We start from the raw sequence: 18,081 nt of genomic DNA on the forward strand, positions 1-18,081 counted from the left end.
TTAAGCATGAAGAAGACCCCTCTCTACTGTGACTCTAAAAGTGCGATTCGAATATGTCACAATCCAGTGCAACATTCCAAGACCAAACATATTGCACTGAGATACCACTTTATTAAGGACCACGTTGAAGATGGTAATGTTGAAGTTCACTTCGTTCGGTCCTCAGATCAACTGGCTGACATCTTCACTAAAGCCTTACCAGAAGCAAGCTTTAACAAGATACTCCAAGGCTTGGGAATGATGGAAGCTGATTCAGTACCGAAACCTCTTTCTTCTCACTAAAATTGAACAAGCGAAATAGAGAGAACGCTCGGTCTATTTTGGTTCTAGAATTTTTCGGGAACCAAAATGAACCGAACGCTCGGTCTATTTTGGCTCTAGAATTTTTCGGGAACCGAAATGAACCGAACGCTCGGTCTATTTCGGCTCTAGAATTTTTCGGGAACCGAAATGAACCGAACGCTCGGTCTATTTCACTTCATCTTTTCTAAGGTATGGTTTCGGTTGTATATTTTTTTTGTAAAACTTTCTTATTCCTTTGTGAGTTTATATTTCGTATTTATTTTCTTTTCTGTTTTTTTTTTGTTTTTCAAAAATTCCAAAAATCCAAAAATATTTTCTTTTCTGTTTTTTTATTTTTCAGAAATTACAAAAATCCAAAAATATTTTCTTTTCTGTTTTTATTATTTTTCAAAAATATTTTCTATGTGTTTTTAAGTTTTATCTCTCAAAATTGATTCAAGTTCACATATGCGAAACACAATGACAATGGGGCAGGTATCACGTTCTTATCTATGTACTAGTTTAGTGTCCCTAGAAGCATGTTGTTGCATGTAGACCGAAACCTCCATGAGACTGAGTGAAGCCTTAATGATTCGATAAACACTATTCGTTTCTTCCCAATCAGGCTGCTAAAATCACTCAAGTCACGAGCAACCTTACTCTTCTCATAGTGAGTTAAGAGTTTTCTGCTTTGTCATTCTTATATAGCAGAGGTACTTTCGGTTCCTTCAACATCTTCTCATATTTCTCCATTAAGTTTCGTTTCATAAAAGTAACCCTTGAGACTCTCAGCTATTACCACTGAGGTTTATGGTTACACAATCTCTGTGTTGATGATCTTAGTTTCGTTTACCACATGCTAAGTGAGACCCAAAATCCAACACCATGAATGAATTGACGGTGAACGCTCTAATGTTCATGCTATTACTTGTAACCTCACGAAATCTCTTTTTATTTTTGCGTGTTCTTTATGAAACTGTCTAACACCAGGACGTTTCTTCCCATAAGATCCAGTTTTTTTTTTTTTTGAGATTTCTAAAATACATCCAGTTACTGAATATTTTATCTATCCTACTTGTTCAACAGGACACATCGGTCTCACAAGTACTTCATCCAACTTTCGGTATTATTTTAAGTATCGATGTTCGGTTGAAGGTAAACTACCCTCTAAATCCTATAATTGAAAAGATGCCTTTCACTGTTTCTTTACAAACATTTGATCGTAATTCACGGGAAACTACACAGACACTTCTCAGTCTCTCTTGACTTTGAAGGAAGAGATTCATGCCCGGGATCCACAGTTTCATGTCTAAATAGACATCACTTAAATCCCATAAATGTTTTGCTTTATTTCTTTTTCTTTGGCACACTCTTGCACGAAGATCTTTATGATTTTCCAAACTCTTGTTTGTGGTACTAATGGCACTTTTCAGATTTGTGATTTCGGTTCTAACAGCTATGATGATTCCCTTTCTTATGGAGACGCGATAGTTGCTTAACATGAAGCGAACGTCTGAGTCTCATTTGTGGCTGCTTGTATTTTCAAAATTGAAGAGACGGTTATTGGATAAGCATTTGATTTGGTCACGTGAATTTGAAACTGTTCCTACACCCACGCCTGCTGACGTATATCTAGGGAAACCAAACTGTCAAATCGCGCTTTTTCAGGCGATGTTTCAGAGATCGTATCATCATTACAACGGTTATTTTCTCTCTCCTGGCAACGGTATAAAAGGGGGTTCTCACACCTACTGTACCTCCTTACCTTCTTCAACCTCTCTCTTGCAAACAACCGGCGATATACAACTTTTCATCTTCTTCTTCAATACAACAATGGCGGAATCATCCTCTTTTCAAGATCAAACAGTGTCATCATCTTTGCTTACGATCAAACCTAATCAGAATCTCATCATTCAACTGGACCCTTTCCTTTATGATTCGTACATGCTTCACGTTGTAGAGTGTCTCAAGTATTCACCCTTGGTGATTGCTCTCACATAAGTCGAATCAGTTCCCATGTCCCTTCTATCACAGGTCTATTTCACTGCTTCATACGACAAACGCAAGGAACGGATTTTCTTCGATATCTCTAATCAAAAGACCTCTGTATCCAAAGCACGTTTTTGCTCACTGCTAGGGCTTGCTGCAGATGCTTCTGTCATCTAACCGGATTTCATAACAACGACTCAGTTGTTTTCGATGCTCTATGACATGGGATACACGGATGTTCTAACGACGGTGACGAAATTCAAGAAGTCATGTTTACCACCTCAATGGAACGGTCTTCTTACACTTCTCTACAAGGGGTTAGTAGAAAGGGTTGCAGGGTCGGATGGGACGAGTAAAGGTTTCCTGACCATTCTTTATGGTCTCTACAATGGAATCAATTTGGATTATGGTTCACTGATCTGGGCACAACTGGTGCAGAGTCTCAACTCCTCATCCAAACATTCTGAGATTTCATGCGGTCGTTTCTGGACATTAGTCACTCACAGAGCCATTCAAACTTTTCAGATTCCTGTCATGGAGGGTGCTCTGCGGTCTTCTATTGCTACTTTTCACACGGTCGAAATTATTGTAACTGACCCTACAAAGTTCATCTACATGGGGTCTATTCCTGAATCCATGAGCCGTTGTGTCACTAGTGAAAGTAGAGTAATGGCAGATTACAGGAAATTGCCACCTTCGGGTCCACGCCAACTCACTCTTGAGATGCAGAGTGCTTTGGAGGTTGCTGACAAACTGATGGGTTTGGGGTAAAACAAATAAACTAGAAAACAATTCCTAAGTTCACATGCAACCTACTTTGGATCTATGTTTTAACTATTGAACATATAACTTTGAATTGCAAAACAAGAACCCTAGAGGAGAGAGGCTAATTTCGAAATTAACAATCTAGGGTTTAAGAGTTACATACCTTTCAATTGTTATAGCAAACAATTGACAATCCTCTTGATCTTGATCTTGATCTTCTTGGAAGCTTAGCACCACAAATGTAATGCCTCTAATGGAATCACACCCAAGAACTAGCAAGAAGGAAACTTGAAGAAGAGAGAGAGAGATGGTATGCAATTTTCAGCCTAGGGTTTCTTCCAAGGTAGGAGTGGCCGAAATTGTGAGCTGGGAGGCTCCTTATATAGCTGAGGGATCTAGGGTTTAGGGAAAACCCTAATACTCCTTTGCTTGGGGCCTAAGCTAATCCAAAGCCTTATCCAAGGCCCCCTTGGACGAAATCCTTAGGGTTTCCCCTATATATTTCGTCCACCTCCTTCCAAGGAGGTTCTGGAGCCTTCCACTCAACTATTAGATAATTGCAAACTAGTCCCTGCACTTTATAATTAATACTTTTAACCCCAAAATTAATTCTGATTAATTTCTGGCTAACTATTAATTAAACATAATGATTTCTAATTAATATATTAATCTTTTTAACATATTAATAAATTATTTATATTAATTTATTAATCTTATAAATTAATATCTCTCCTTTCATAATTTCCTTGTCCAGTTGCTAGGTTGAGAGCAACCCAAAAGGACTGTGCTGCTATCAATTCAAGTACATACCAATTATAGTTATGGGCTTAGACACCTAATCCAACAGTCTCCCACTTGGATAAGTCTGTAACTATAATTGCTAGTATGACTTCTAAATTTGACCAGCAAATTGTAGCTTCCAAAAGCTGCTGTTGAACTCTGACCCAGTCAGTTACGTGTCCTTAGATAAGTGATCATATAATCCTTCGTTCTGCAAGATATCCCCAGACATAAGACATGGAATGTAATCAATATCTTTGTCCAGAATCTATGTTTCTCGATTTCTGATTTGTGATGATGTAGGACTTCTAATTGAACACATCAATTTAGTCCTGGTTGGGCCCAGCACATAAGTCAACACCAAATCATCGAGGGGCCCACAGATATCGCTTTTCCAGTTAGGGCAAAAGGAACGAATAAACGTTGACTCATATGCTTGTATCTTTTACTCATCAAATTATTCATGACAATACGTTTTATAACACCAAGTTACTGATGCGTTTTCGTATCACCAATGTATAACCGACTTTGTAAATTACAACTCATATATCTTCGTTTCAAGATTACAAGATATTATCGTCTCAGTATTACTCGTGATGAATTCCATGAAGTGATACTCTGAGCGAGGGTTTATCCAATACTCAAATCTCAATTCTGAGTACTCATGAACATTGCAACAATTCTATTGCCATGTCTATCCTCAGACAATCTGCAATCCAATTCATGACAGTCTTAATTCACTACTTACTTCCAAAAGTACGAGTGACTGTGGAGTTTGAATGATCTTATCATCCGGGAAGTAAAACATGCAAAATATGAAACACAATAATAAACAATCGACAAAAGGCAGTAACCAAACTTATAAATAATACTCTATTATTTAATCACCAAAAGTCAATTACATTTACTTTGTTACAAGTTTCAGAACAAAACTAATCTAACTACTAAAACTAATATCATCTTTCAGTCCTATGCTCCGAGCATTCTGAATATGCTTAGCCCTACTCAGACCCTTTGTGAGGGGTCTGCTGGGTTATCTTCAGATGACACCCTCTTAACTACAATATGACCTTCCTCTACTCTATGTCTGATAAAATGGTACTTTCTGTTGATATGTCTAGTTTTACCATGATCTCTCGGTTCCTTTGTTAAGGCAACCGCTCCCTCATTATCGCAGAACAGTTCCATAGGCTCCTGGATGGTTGGAACAACTCTGAGATCTCCGATGAAGTTCCTTAACCAAGCTGCTTCTTTCGACGCTTCACTCGCTGCTATGTACTCTGATTCACAAGTAGAACCAGCCACCGTATCTTGCTTGGAACTTTTCCAAGTAACCGCTCCTCCATTCAGTAAAAATACCCAGCCAGATTGAGAACGGAAGTTATCTCTATCCGTTTGAAAGCTGGCATCACTGTAACCATCTATTCTCAAAGTATCACTGCCACCAAGCACACGGACCCAGTCCTTTGTCCTTCGCAAATACTTGAGTATATTCTTAACCGCTATCCAGTGAGCTCTACCTGGGTTTCCCTGATAGCGACTGACCATGCTCAAAGCAAATGCCACATCAGGGCGAGTATATATCATAGCGTACATGATCGATCCGACAGCGGAAGCATAAGGTACACGACTCATGTCTGCTATTTCCTCATCTGTACTCGGGCATTGAGTTTTACTCAATTTGGTATTGCTCTGGATAGGTAGCTCTCCCTTCTTGGAATTTTCCATACTAAACCTCTTTAGTACTTTGTCCAAGTATGTGCTCTGACTAAGTCCAATTAGTCTCTTCTTTCTATCTCTCAATATTCTAATCCCAAGAATATAGGCAGCTTCTCCAAGGTCTTTCATGGCAAAACACTTTCCAAGCCAAGACTTAACATCTTTCAAGGTTGGAACGTCGTTACCAATGAGTAATATGTCATCGACATATAACACCAGAAAAGTTACTATACTCCCACTAGCCTTGATATACACACAAAACTCATCTTCACTTCTAGAGAAACCAGACTCTTTGACTTTCTCATGGAAGCAAAGATTCCAGCTGCGAGATGCTTGTTTCAATCCATAAATGGATTTCTCAAGCTTGCACACTCTATTGGGAAACTTTGCATCAACAAAACCCTCTGGCTGATTCATGTAAACATCCTCAGCCAACTTCCCGTTAAGGAAAGCAGTCTTGACATCCATCTGCCAGATTTCATAGTCATGAAAGGCAGCTATGGCGAGCAATATCCTAATAGATTTAATCTTAGCTACTGGCGAGAAGGTCTCATCATAGTCCACCCCTGGGGTTTGAGTGAAACCTTTTGCAACCACTCGAGCCTTGAATGTGTGCACATTTCCATCCATGTATGTCTTCTTCTTGAAGATCCATTTGCACCCAACTGTCTTACAACCTGGTGCACTATCAACCAAATTCCAAACTTGGTTGTCATACATGGACTTAATCTCGCTGTCCATTGCCTCTTTCCACTTGGAAGCCTTTGGGCCTGCCATTGCTTCCTTATAAGTGACTGGTTCATCTAAATTTATCAGTGTCCTATCACTGATGAATGTGTCACCGTCTGAAGTAATATGAAAACCATACAACTCAGGTGGCACACTCACCCTAGTGGATCTTCGAAGAGGTAATGAGTTATCAACTGGTTCAACAGGAAATGTTTCCTCTGGTTGAGTGCTAGTGTCATCTAAGGTTCCTTCATTGGCTAACTCTTGAATTTCTTCAAGGTCAATGGTGCTCCCACTGTCCTCTTTGAATATGAGCTCTCTTTCTAGAAAGACTCCTCTTCGTGCTACAAAGACCACATTTTCACTAGGTCTGTAGAACAAATATCCAAAAGACTGCTTTGGGTAACTAATGAAAACACATTTCTCACTTCTAGCTGCTAGCTTGTCGTGAGTCTCTCGTCTTACGAAAGCTTCACAACCCCAGACTTTAATATGTGCCAACGAGGGAACTTTCCCCGTCCACATTTCATGAGGTGTTTTGGAAACCTTCTTTGTAGGGACAAGATTGAGGATGTGAGCGGCTGTCTCTAAGGCATACCCCCAGAAATGAATAGGAAGCGAAGCACGACTCATCATAGAACGAACCATGTCTAACAAGGTTCGATTACGCCTCTCAGCTACACCATTTAACTGTGGTGTCCTAGGAGGAGTTAATTGTGAGACTATCCCACATTCTTTTAGATAGTCGTTGAACTCGATACTAAGATACTCCCCGCCTCTATCGAATCTAAGTACCTTTATCTTTCTGCACAATTGATTTTCGACCTCATGCTTAAACTCTTTGAACTTTTCAAAGGTTTCTGACTTATGTTTGATTAAGTAGACATAGCCATATCTGCTATAATCATCAGTGAAAGTCACATAGAATCGATTAGCATCAATTGTAGTTGATCTGAAGGGCCCACACACATCTGTGTGTATGAGATCCAACAGACCTTCACCTCTTTCACAAGACCCTGTGAATGGTGATTTTGTCATCTTTCCCAAAAGACAAGATTCACACATATCATCTGATTTTAGGTCAAATGATTCCAACACTCCATCCTTTTGGAGTTGGGCCATGCGTTTCTTGTTAATGTGTCCAAGACAACAATGCCACAAGCATGCCTTGTCTACACTATTAGACAAGTCAATATTAAATACACTATTTCCTAAGCTATCAACACAAGTCACTGTTTCATACACACCATCACAAGGCAAAGCTTCAAACACAAAAACACCATTCTTATAAACAGAAATTGAACCATTCAAATCATTAAAAGAATATTTAAAACCTTGTCTGAACAATGCATGAAATGAAATAATGTTTCTCGTCATCTCAGACGAATAGAAATAATTTAATAAATCTAATCTAACATCATTACTAAGCAAAAGTTGATAAACTCCGATCTTGGTCACTGGTGAAGACTTCTTGTTCCCCATGATCAAGTTTATCCTTCCTCGCTCTATCTCCTCACTTTCCTTTAGCCCCTGCAAATCAGAACAGATGTGAAAACCACATCCTGTATCAAGGACCCATGAACGAGAAGATAATGAGTTATTAGAAGAAATAGTGTAAATACCTGCCGAAGATGGCTTTACTTTGCCATCTTTGATGTCTTGCAGATATTGTGGGCAGGATCTCTTCCAATGCCCCTTTTGATTGCAATAAAAGCAAACGGCCTCCTTTGGATCAGAAACATGGGGAGTGGTAGCATTGGGCTTAGCCTTTGGGCCATTACTAGATGACCCAGCTTGAGCCTTGCTCTTCCAGTTTTGCTTAGGAGGACCTTTCCTCTTTTTCCCCTTTCCCTGTCCAATGGCCAAGACAGGGGCACTTGCAGGAGTGGAGGCTATACTTTTACCCTTCATCCCTGCTTCAGCTGTCTGCAACAAGTTGTGCAATTGGGCCAGTGTCTGCTCAGTGTTGTTCAAATGGTAAGTTAGAATAAACTGACCATAACAATCAGGTAGTGAGTTCAAGACCATGTCAATGGCCAATTCCTCATCAAAGTGAATGTTGAGCTTGACCAAACGCTCTATGTAGCGTTGCATTCTTTGCACATGAGACACAACCGACTCCCCCTCTTTCATCTTGCAAGCCATGAGTGACTTGACTACTTCGAACTTTTCTTGACGAGCTCGCTTATGGTACTTTTCCATAAGGTCCTTGTTCATCTCAAAAGGCCAGTAGTCCTCATAGTACCTTTGCAGTTCTGGGGACATGGTTGCCACCATGATGCATGCCACTTTGGTAGCATCATCGTAATGTTTCTTGTAGGCAGCATATTCTTCAGGAGTAGCTTTAGACTCATCAAGCTCTTTGAGCTCCTTTTCAAGGACATATTCTTTGTCCTCAAATCGAAGCGCCATCTTGATGTTACACATCCAATCGTTATAGTTAGAGCCATCCATAACGACTTTGGAGCAAATGTTGAGCAAAGAGACGTTATGGTTGGAGGAGGATGAAGCAGAAGTGTTTCCAGGAGTAGACATCTGAAAAGAAAGAAAGTTTTAGTTAGATTTCAAGATACCTTAATACAATAACCCAAAGATATAATATCAAGGTTAGGATCCAACTATGAAGATTCACAACTTAGAAATGGGATGCCGAGATCCAAGTGTAAATTTCATAAAGGTAGGTGAATGACGATTCACCAATTCCACCATTAGACGAAATAAACGAAGTGAAATTCCTAATTCTTTTGAGATACATTGAAACTATTCAATGGCATGTTTTTAATCTCAGATTATGCTCTTCTATTTGTGACTGGGATGCCGAGGATCACAAACAAGATGTGAATAACCATGCAAATGTGCTTGGTAACCTCATTGTCTTTATCATTAACTATTGATGTGCTGGTAAACCACACACACTCCATCAAAATGACAATTATGAGATACCCATTACTACTTTTTATTAGTGCCTTTTAGTGTGTTGGTTAACCACACACGCTCCACTAACGACCAATAAAGCATAATGTGCAATTTCATGGATTAGCATACTTTTCACATTTTTCCTAAAGTAACTAGAGTTGTGATTTTTGTAAAATAATGTTCTAGTACTTTCTTTAATAACATTATACTTTTAATGAGATGTAGTTGTCCTATCAAACCCGTTCTGTTAACGACCCTCCACTAATCAAGGAAGCGGTGAGTGAGAGTGGACACCCATTCAACTACCATTTTATAGGCAGTTTCCTTATACCCCCCTTATAGACTAGCTTCGTGGATAAGGCATACTAGCGATTTGACTGACCATATTCTTATACATATATAATATTAAACTTTTAATTATAATACATATATAAGGTGTGTTTTAAACTTTTTAAAACTTTAAGGTTTATATATAAATTTCGAAAATTAAGATATTAATTTTAAATTTAAAATAAACCAAATAACTAGATTTAATATTTATCTATTAATTAACTTTTAACTAATTTATTAAATCTTGTAAGGATTATCTAATTAAATTAAACAATTAATTTAATCCTAATCCATATCCCTTCTAGATTTGGAAAATATGGGGATAGGATAATTTCCTTATTTTTCTCAATTATCCAATAAGGCAACTATTATCCAAAACAAGGAAACCCTAAAAAGGGCTAGCATATTTCGAAATTCAAGGGAGGAGGCTAGGGTTTTCCAAAACCCTAACCCTAATTTCGATTAGGGTTCATGGAGGCTAGGGTTTTTTCGAAAAACCCTTTGAACCAAAACCCTAAAATCGAAAATTTGGCCTTTAGGGTTTAATGGCTATAAACCCTAATTTGCAATTCAACTATTATAGCAATTCAATTTAAAACAAACAATGGCTCTGATACCACTGATGGGTTTTGGGTAAAACAAATAAACTAGAAAACAATTCCTAAGTTCACATGCAACCTACTTTGGATCTATGTTTTAACTATTGAACATATAACTTTGAATTGCAAAACAAGAACCCTAGAGGAGAGAGGCTAATTTCGAAATTAACAAACTAGGTTTTAAGAGTTATATACCTTTCAATTGTTATAGCAAACAATTGACAATCCTCTTGATCTTGATCTTGATCTTCTTGGAAGCTTAGCACCACAAATGTAATGCCTCTAATGGAATCACACCCAAGAACTAGCAAGAAGGAAACTTGAAGAAGAGAGAGAGAGAGGGTATGCAATTTTCGGCCTAGGGTTTCTTCCAAGGTAGGAGTGGCCGAAATTGTGAGCTGGGAGGCTCCTTATATAGCTGAGGGATCTAGGGTTTCTTCCAATGCTGCGGAGGTTAATGCTTCTGTTGATTCTCTCTCCAAGTCCCTTCAAGAAGAGAAAGCAAAATTTGATTCTGTTCGAACTAAGTTCCAAGCTGATCACACTTCTCTTCTCACTTCGGTCAACTCTCGCTTTGATAAGCTTCAGGCTGACCTGGCCATGGAAAAGAGGGTTATGAACGAACTTGCTCAAAAGTCTACACAACTTGAAGTCCAGTCAGCTCTTCTTTCTCAAGCCCAGACGGAAATTGCATCACTTATGACTAAGCGGGCAGTTCTTAAAAGTTGTGCTGGGGATGTTCTCTTGATTCTTAGTAATCTTGTTAATGCTCATGATCCTGTTCTCACTCTTACTATCCGGAATCACTTGACTGCTAAACTTCTTCCTGCTATTCAGATATTGAGTCAGATTCAGGGTGTTACGGAGCCCGTGGTCACTCCGCAACAAGGGGGAGAAGCTGATCAAAATCCTCCAATTCCACCCAAAGTCATTATCGAAACTGAACCGAAGGTTAATGTAGCTTTGGGTTCTGGTGAACAAGAAAAATTAAAGGGTGTTGTGGAAAATAGTGATGACGAAGAAGAAGAAACGATTGATGAGGCTTTAAAGAGAAAGAAAAGGGATAAAGAGATCAATGAAAATCTGAGGATAGCCAGAGAGGAAGAAGAGAAAGAGCGAAAGCAGAAAGAAGCTCAAGACGCTCTGATTTGCAAGCAGGCTCTCTTTCCCACTTAGACCCGAGAAAGGTTAATCAAAGAAGCGATTGAGTCTCCTTGCACTCAATGGCTGGAACCTGTTGCCTCGTTTGAATGTGAAAACACGAGGGATTCTCAATTTGACATGCCCATCTCCTGTAGGGCATTCATGTTTCACTGTTTTGATTCAACTGTTGAAGTCCCTTCTCCTCACCCACATGTTGATCAAGATCTGATCGATTATTATCTTGAATTTGCCCAACCTCAATACTTGACATGGAGTGCTAAGAAAATAACCACTGTCAAGGTATTGAAACCAACTGTTGCTGGAAAATTTATCAACGTTAAGTTCAGGGTGACCCGAGGTTCTGATAACTCGGTTCATATGATTCCGTTAGCTGATCTTCCAAACCTGAACCCACACGATTGGATTCTGCTGTTCAACATTCTGCTTACCAGTCAACAGTAGTATGAGCCGATCCTCGATCACATTAAAATAATGTTGGCTTCCTACATCTATGAAGTTGATAAGATGGATCAGGAGATTGCAAACGTTTTGAGAAAGAAGCCTATTGTGAAGCCTATCGGGAAGCCAAGTGATCTAAATAAGATGAAAATGGGCAAGATAGATCCGGTCCATCACACTGTTATGTTCACTAGAGGCGAAGGTGAAAAATTTCTTTTCGCCCTTGTTGACAAACATCTGTTCTCCACAACCTGTTTGGAGCACATACTTGATATAACTCACAGGTGTAAACAGAACAGTGATTCAGATAAGAAGAACTTCTCTGACATGCTTCGGTGGTATATAGCATTTTGTCACACTCTTTTGGCCATTATACCAAATGTATTCAAGACAGTGAAGAAGTCTACACTTGCTCAACTGAATTGATCTCTCGCCTCTATTGACGCAAAGGGGGAGATTGTTGGGTTTGAGTGTTGCGTCTTTGGGCTCGGTTAATAGTCCATTTTGTTTACCCGGTTTGGGCCTGTCCAACCGTGGATTATTATTAGGGTTAGCGTATATATTATGCATGCATGTATAGCTTTAAGTGTATTGTTCTCATTAATTACTTGGCATTGTAACCGTAGCACACCTCTACAGTCGAAGTTCTTCATCGAGCTCTTCTGAGGTGTGAGATATTAATCATTCGACATCATTTGATCCATTCATGTGCTCTTTGCTTGATTAATATTGTTTTCTGTTTAGAATCTATCGATCTATAGCGTAATATTCTCATCATTTATGTGATTCAATGGTTAAGTACTTTTTTCTAACAGCATAACTTACAAACTTGACTCCATTATACTTTTAAAGTTAAAATAACAATATTGTAGTATGTCAGGAGGGTTTTATCATTTATAATGAATCAATTATTGATGTTTGTTTGTGTTGTGTGAAGTAAGGGTGGATTAGAAAGCATCAACCTTGGATTTAAGAGTGGAATATCTGTTTTTAGAGAAATTCTCCACCATCAATCATTTCTTCAAAATTCCATGGAAGGGGAGAAACAGATGAATTTCATCATCTGCTGATGCAGCTTCAAATGCACCAAAACCTTTCGCTCATAGATATGTTATTGATGTCCCATTACCAAAGAATCCTCCAGAAAGGTCTCTCACTATGATGATTGATGACCTCTCCTTAATTGGAAATCATATTACATCATTAAAATTTGTTATTTTCGATATATTGTGTTAATTTTTACTAACTGTAATCAACGGTCTTTTGTTATCCCACCATATTATCCATTTGAGATCCTATTGGAACAACTACATATTATTCTTTAGCTTTTAGATATATATATATATATATATATATATATATATATATATATATATATATATATATATATATATGTATATATAAACTTCTAATACTATTTTTTCCATGATATCATGTTTTTTACACTTGACACGAACACGACACAAACATAAATTCAAATTTCAGTTTCGTTCCAATTTCGTTTCGTGTCATGACATTAATTGCCACCCTTAGCTGAAAATATTAAAATTTGACTATTTGTAGGCATGAAGTGGATTAGTTGCTCTACTGAAGGCTGTAACTTGGGTGACAAAAGCTTATCAGCCTGAGAATAGATGGTAAACCAGTGATTAATATATCATGTTAGGTTTAACAAAATGAGTAATGAGTGCAAAACAAAATTAAAATCAACATCAAGCTTAACCAAAAAAAAAACAAAAAAAAAAGTAAAACGATATGATATGATTACAGATTCAGAATTATCTTTTGTAATATGCATAAAAACTTGAAATAACATGTACACTATAATATTCTTGGTTATCATGCATCCTGAAAATATTAGGGGGGATGTGGTTTTAGACTGCAGTTCTAAATTTTTTTACTATCATTGATATGGAGACATTTTTTCGTATGTAGCTCAAAAGTACCATAGTTTTGGATGAAAGAGAATAAATTCAACTATGAGAGTAGTATTTGGATACTTGATCGGGGTTCATTTTCCATATGTTGCTCTTACCAAGGTTATGTTACTTTAAAATCTTGGATATACTTTATATTGCAAACACCATCATCCATTTAATTTTCCTTTTATATTTTTCAGATTAACTTACCTTCAAACAGTCGTTTGTCAATGATGAATGAAAATCAATCAAAGGCTTTTGACCATAATGTCCTTCAAAATCTTTACTCGGATAATAAACCTGTAAAACCTCACGTATTTTCGTTCCATGCTTTTTGTCAATATCTATAAAAAAGACTAAAGTACGTTGCTATTTCCTGTGGTAATTAACTTTAATATTTTTTTGGTTCCAGATTTATGCTCCTAAAAATCCGCATGGTGCAGAGTCATTACCTCTAGGAATTATAGTCCCGCAAACTGATTATATTTGACAAGATTATGGGGTGATCATGGTGAGGTTTGTTTACACAAGAACAATATTTTCTTAGATTAAAAATACATAATTACAATTTTATCCTTAGTTTGTCAATTCATTAATTATTGCGGTCTATTTCTTTTTGATTTAGTAGGTTCACAACTTAATGTGGGTTTGTATTTGGGGATTTAATTGATGTTGCTATTGAAGATGTTTGAATCCTGTTTCAGCAGTTTTTGGTTCTGTGTAGCAAATCCAGGATTTTTGCTAACTTATTCGATTACAATTATTAATTTCAATTTACTTTCTTTTTTATTAAATCAATATACCTTGAGAATCTTATCAATTTACAGTATTCTATGATATTATAGAGCGTTTATTCCAACCCGTGCCAATGGCGCGGAGGGTTTTACTAGTTAGATATTGAGTCCTCCATCAACAAAAACCCGATATCTACAAGCTCTCCAATCATCCACGAAGTATAAGTAAATAACCAATGGTAAGACAAACAAATGTCTGCCAAAATAAAAATACATATAATTTATATAATTATCACAAAATACACAAAAAATTACACATAACAAATTAGTGTACATTTATTAATGAACATTATTGACAATTAAAAAATACCTCATGACGGATAGAAAAAAATAAGAAAATTCATTTGCATTATTCATTCTATAAGAATCACACCAACACCTTAGCATATACATCTATTACTTTTACCATGTTTGAAGCTTTAGGCTTTCTTGAACACCTGACAATTATTCATCGTTGATGGAAAAAAAATAGTATAGAGGAAGGAGATGAAGACAAAATATATTAGATGGATGATGATGGTATACACATGAAATTTGATCAATGCATGATATATTAGAATTCAAATTTAATGATAATTATTAACTTCCCTAAATTATAAGATTTAATAGTTTTCATATTATTAATTAATATATATAAGTTTACTATATTGCTCTTATGAAATGATTGGTATAGAAAAGTAGTCATACATTCACATAATATTTAATGTTTATATATGAACCTAACTTTCTCTCTTTCTTTCTTTCTTTCTCTCTCTCTCTCTCTCTCTCTCTCTCTATATATATATATATATATATATATATATATATATATATATATATATATATATATATATAGGTGTGTGTGTGTTTATAAACATTGTATGAACAACCCATTAACCATTTTGGATTTACAAATCTGATGTATGAAAACCCTAATCAATCATTAAAAACTAATTACATTTGCATAATAATTGTTGTGATGTGTGCGATACATTGAAATTCTAGTTAGGGTTTTCCTTGAATCCAAAGTCTCTTCGCTAATTTGTCATCGGCCTTTGAGTTTCATTTAGAATTTTATTGTAGTGTGTGTTTGAAGAAATAAGAAAAATATTGTCAAACTTCTATAAAAATCCTCCCAGCAACTTACTTGCTAAGTGACTTGACATGTCACTCTAGTTATGGGGTATGCGATTTGTCATGTGGTCTTCAACTTCAACTGATTGTTGCTCTAGGTTCTTTGTTTGCAATTGCTCGTTCAAGTTCTCATATTAAATGAATCATAATCATTTTCTCATGTAGACATACATCATCTCATTAATTGTGGCACCATATTAATTTGCCATGTTTATGCCTTGTTGTATGATGGATTTATTTATTTTTGATCATATTGTTAATATTTAACATCGGAGGATCTATTTGTAATTTATGATAGACGAAGGGTTAATATTGTAAATATCTTAGAGTTAGTTAGAAACCGTTAGAGACTCCTTTCTTTCGGTGTATATGTACTCAGTTCTATTCTAATAAAAGCATTAGCTCATTATAGAGTTTTTTACTAAAAGGTTGTAGTTGAAATAAATATTTACCAACTAATGGTAGTTTAAAAGATATTTACTTAATAGTTTTAGGCTTTATAAACAAAATAAAAGAAAAATGTATCGACTCCTAATATCCTAAAGTGGTTGAAGCTCACACACATCTATTCCTCACCGGTTGCACGCTTCTTCCTCCCTCAATAGATTTATCCATCTACTATCAGCTGAGTTATCGTCTCCCTTCGTTTGTCATTGCTTGATGAGCGGTTCTTCACATTTCTTTCTCCTTCACCGTATCTTTGTGGCTGCTAGATCATAGCCTATTGTGCCTAACGCCTCATTGTAGCTACCTTCGTCGCTTGTAATTCGTCATCTATTAGTATCCATACACGATTGTTCTTCCAGGAATCTAATGAAATATGCATTAGTTTGTGCAACATGTATTAATGGAACACATTTGTTTCTTTACATTGTTGTCCATTTGTATGTCTTTTGTTATTTATCAGGGTCTGTATAAAATTTTCTACGTTAGAAAATGAGTTGTAACATTGTAAAACCTAAAAGGCTAAACCCAAGTGAAAGTACTACATCTAGCACCGAATAGGATATGCATCTTGAAAATGATGTTGTGCAGGTTAAGTCTGATCAGGCATAACCCCAATTAGAGGATTAATAATGACAAATTTATGGAGAATCATGATGTAGAAGCAACAAAATCTGAAGTGGAATCAGTATGAACAAAACATTGGAGAGCTTCATAACAATCAGATTCTGTAACAATTGAGAATTTTTCGTCATTGATTGTTAGTAGGAGTTAGGATTGACTCATAATAACAAAAATTTCCCATATTGAAGGATAATATGGAAAGTTGAGTCGAAAATAAAGCAATCAAAAAGTTAAAATGGTTAGTGTATTTAGAAAATACGCGACCTAGTGATCCCAAAAAATATAAACGTCGAGAAAATCTAACTCTGATTGGAAGAGTTATGATTTTATGACGAATAGAAACCAACCACATTAATAACGTTATTGACGTCAAAAATAGCAAAAAGAGAATGATTTAGTTTCGGCTAACACTACAAAAAGGAATTTTGTAGTAAAACATGAGGTAAGAACTTGGGAAGAAAGAAGGGCAAAAATGAAGTCGTGTGAAGGACATACGATTTTTACAAAATATAAGAATGTGAATTAAAAATGAAAGTTAAAATTTAAAGATGCAACCTAAAGGAAAGTTGTAGTTCTAGGAAAAAGCTACACAAATATATAAAGAGGGTAAGAAACAAAGTTCATATGAAAAAATTATAATTTTTTAAAAAGAATTTAAGGGTGCGCGTCAATGTGCACGTCATCCCGTCGCGCACATCTGACCCCAGATTCGTCGGAGATTTGGAAACGTGGACCACCAGAAGGGTGACTAGTGGCAAGATTTGGATGGGCCACAAAGCAAGTGCACGCCGTGCAGCAGAGTGTCCGACGTGCACCATCACTATAAATAGAGGTGCTTGCTTCTTGGTTTTTCATCTCAAACAAACCTCTAAACTCTCTCTCTCTCTCTCTCTCTCTCTCTCTATATATATATATATATATATATATATATATATATATATATATATATATATATATATATATATATATATACTTCAATACCCTCTCGATGGCAAGAAACTCCGGTTGCAACGGTTCGGACGCTTCTCGATACACTATTAGAGTGAGTTCACGACCCCTTAATTATCGTTTTAAAATGTTTTCAAGGGGGAATACAAGCTTAATAAATGATTTTATAAAAATATTTATTTTATAAATATTAACTCATTTTACAATAAGCTAGATGCCTTAGGATAGTATAGCTGCATATACTATGCCTAGATTTAAGCAATGATTTGTATCTAAAGGAAATGATGTCCAATAATAAAGGAGTAGGTATTACATAGATGTTATAATGGTCAAATACCTAGGAAACCTTAAGTACCTAGGATTTATGCTAGACAAGGTTTAGGATATGCATTGTACTTAGTTGTTACGCTACCCAAATTTCCTGTCAAAATAACCATAATTAGGGTTTATATATGACGATCTATATATATCAGATAATTATGAGATCATAAATATAATTATCAAATACATATATACACGATAAAAACT

This window comes from Lactuca virosa, chromosome 4 (assembly GCF_052849685.1).
Source record: "Lactuca virosa cultivar CGN04683 chromosome 4, Lactuca_virosa_CGN04683_v6, whole genome shotgun sequence".
NCBI classification, from domain to species: Eukaryota; Viridiplantae; Streptophyta; class Magnoliopsida; order Asterales; family Asteraceae; genus Lactuca; species Lactuca virosa.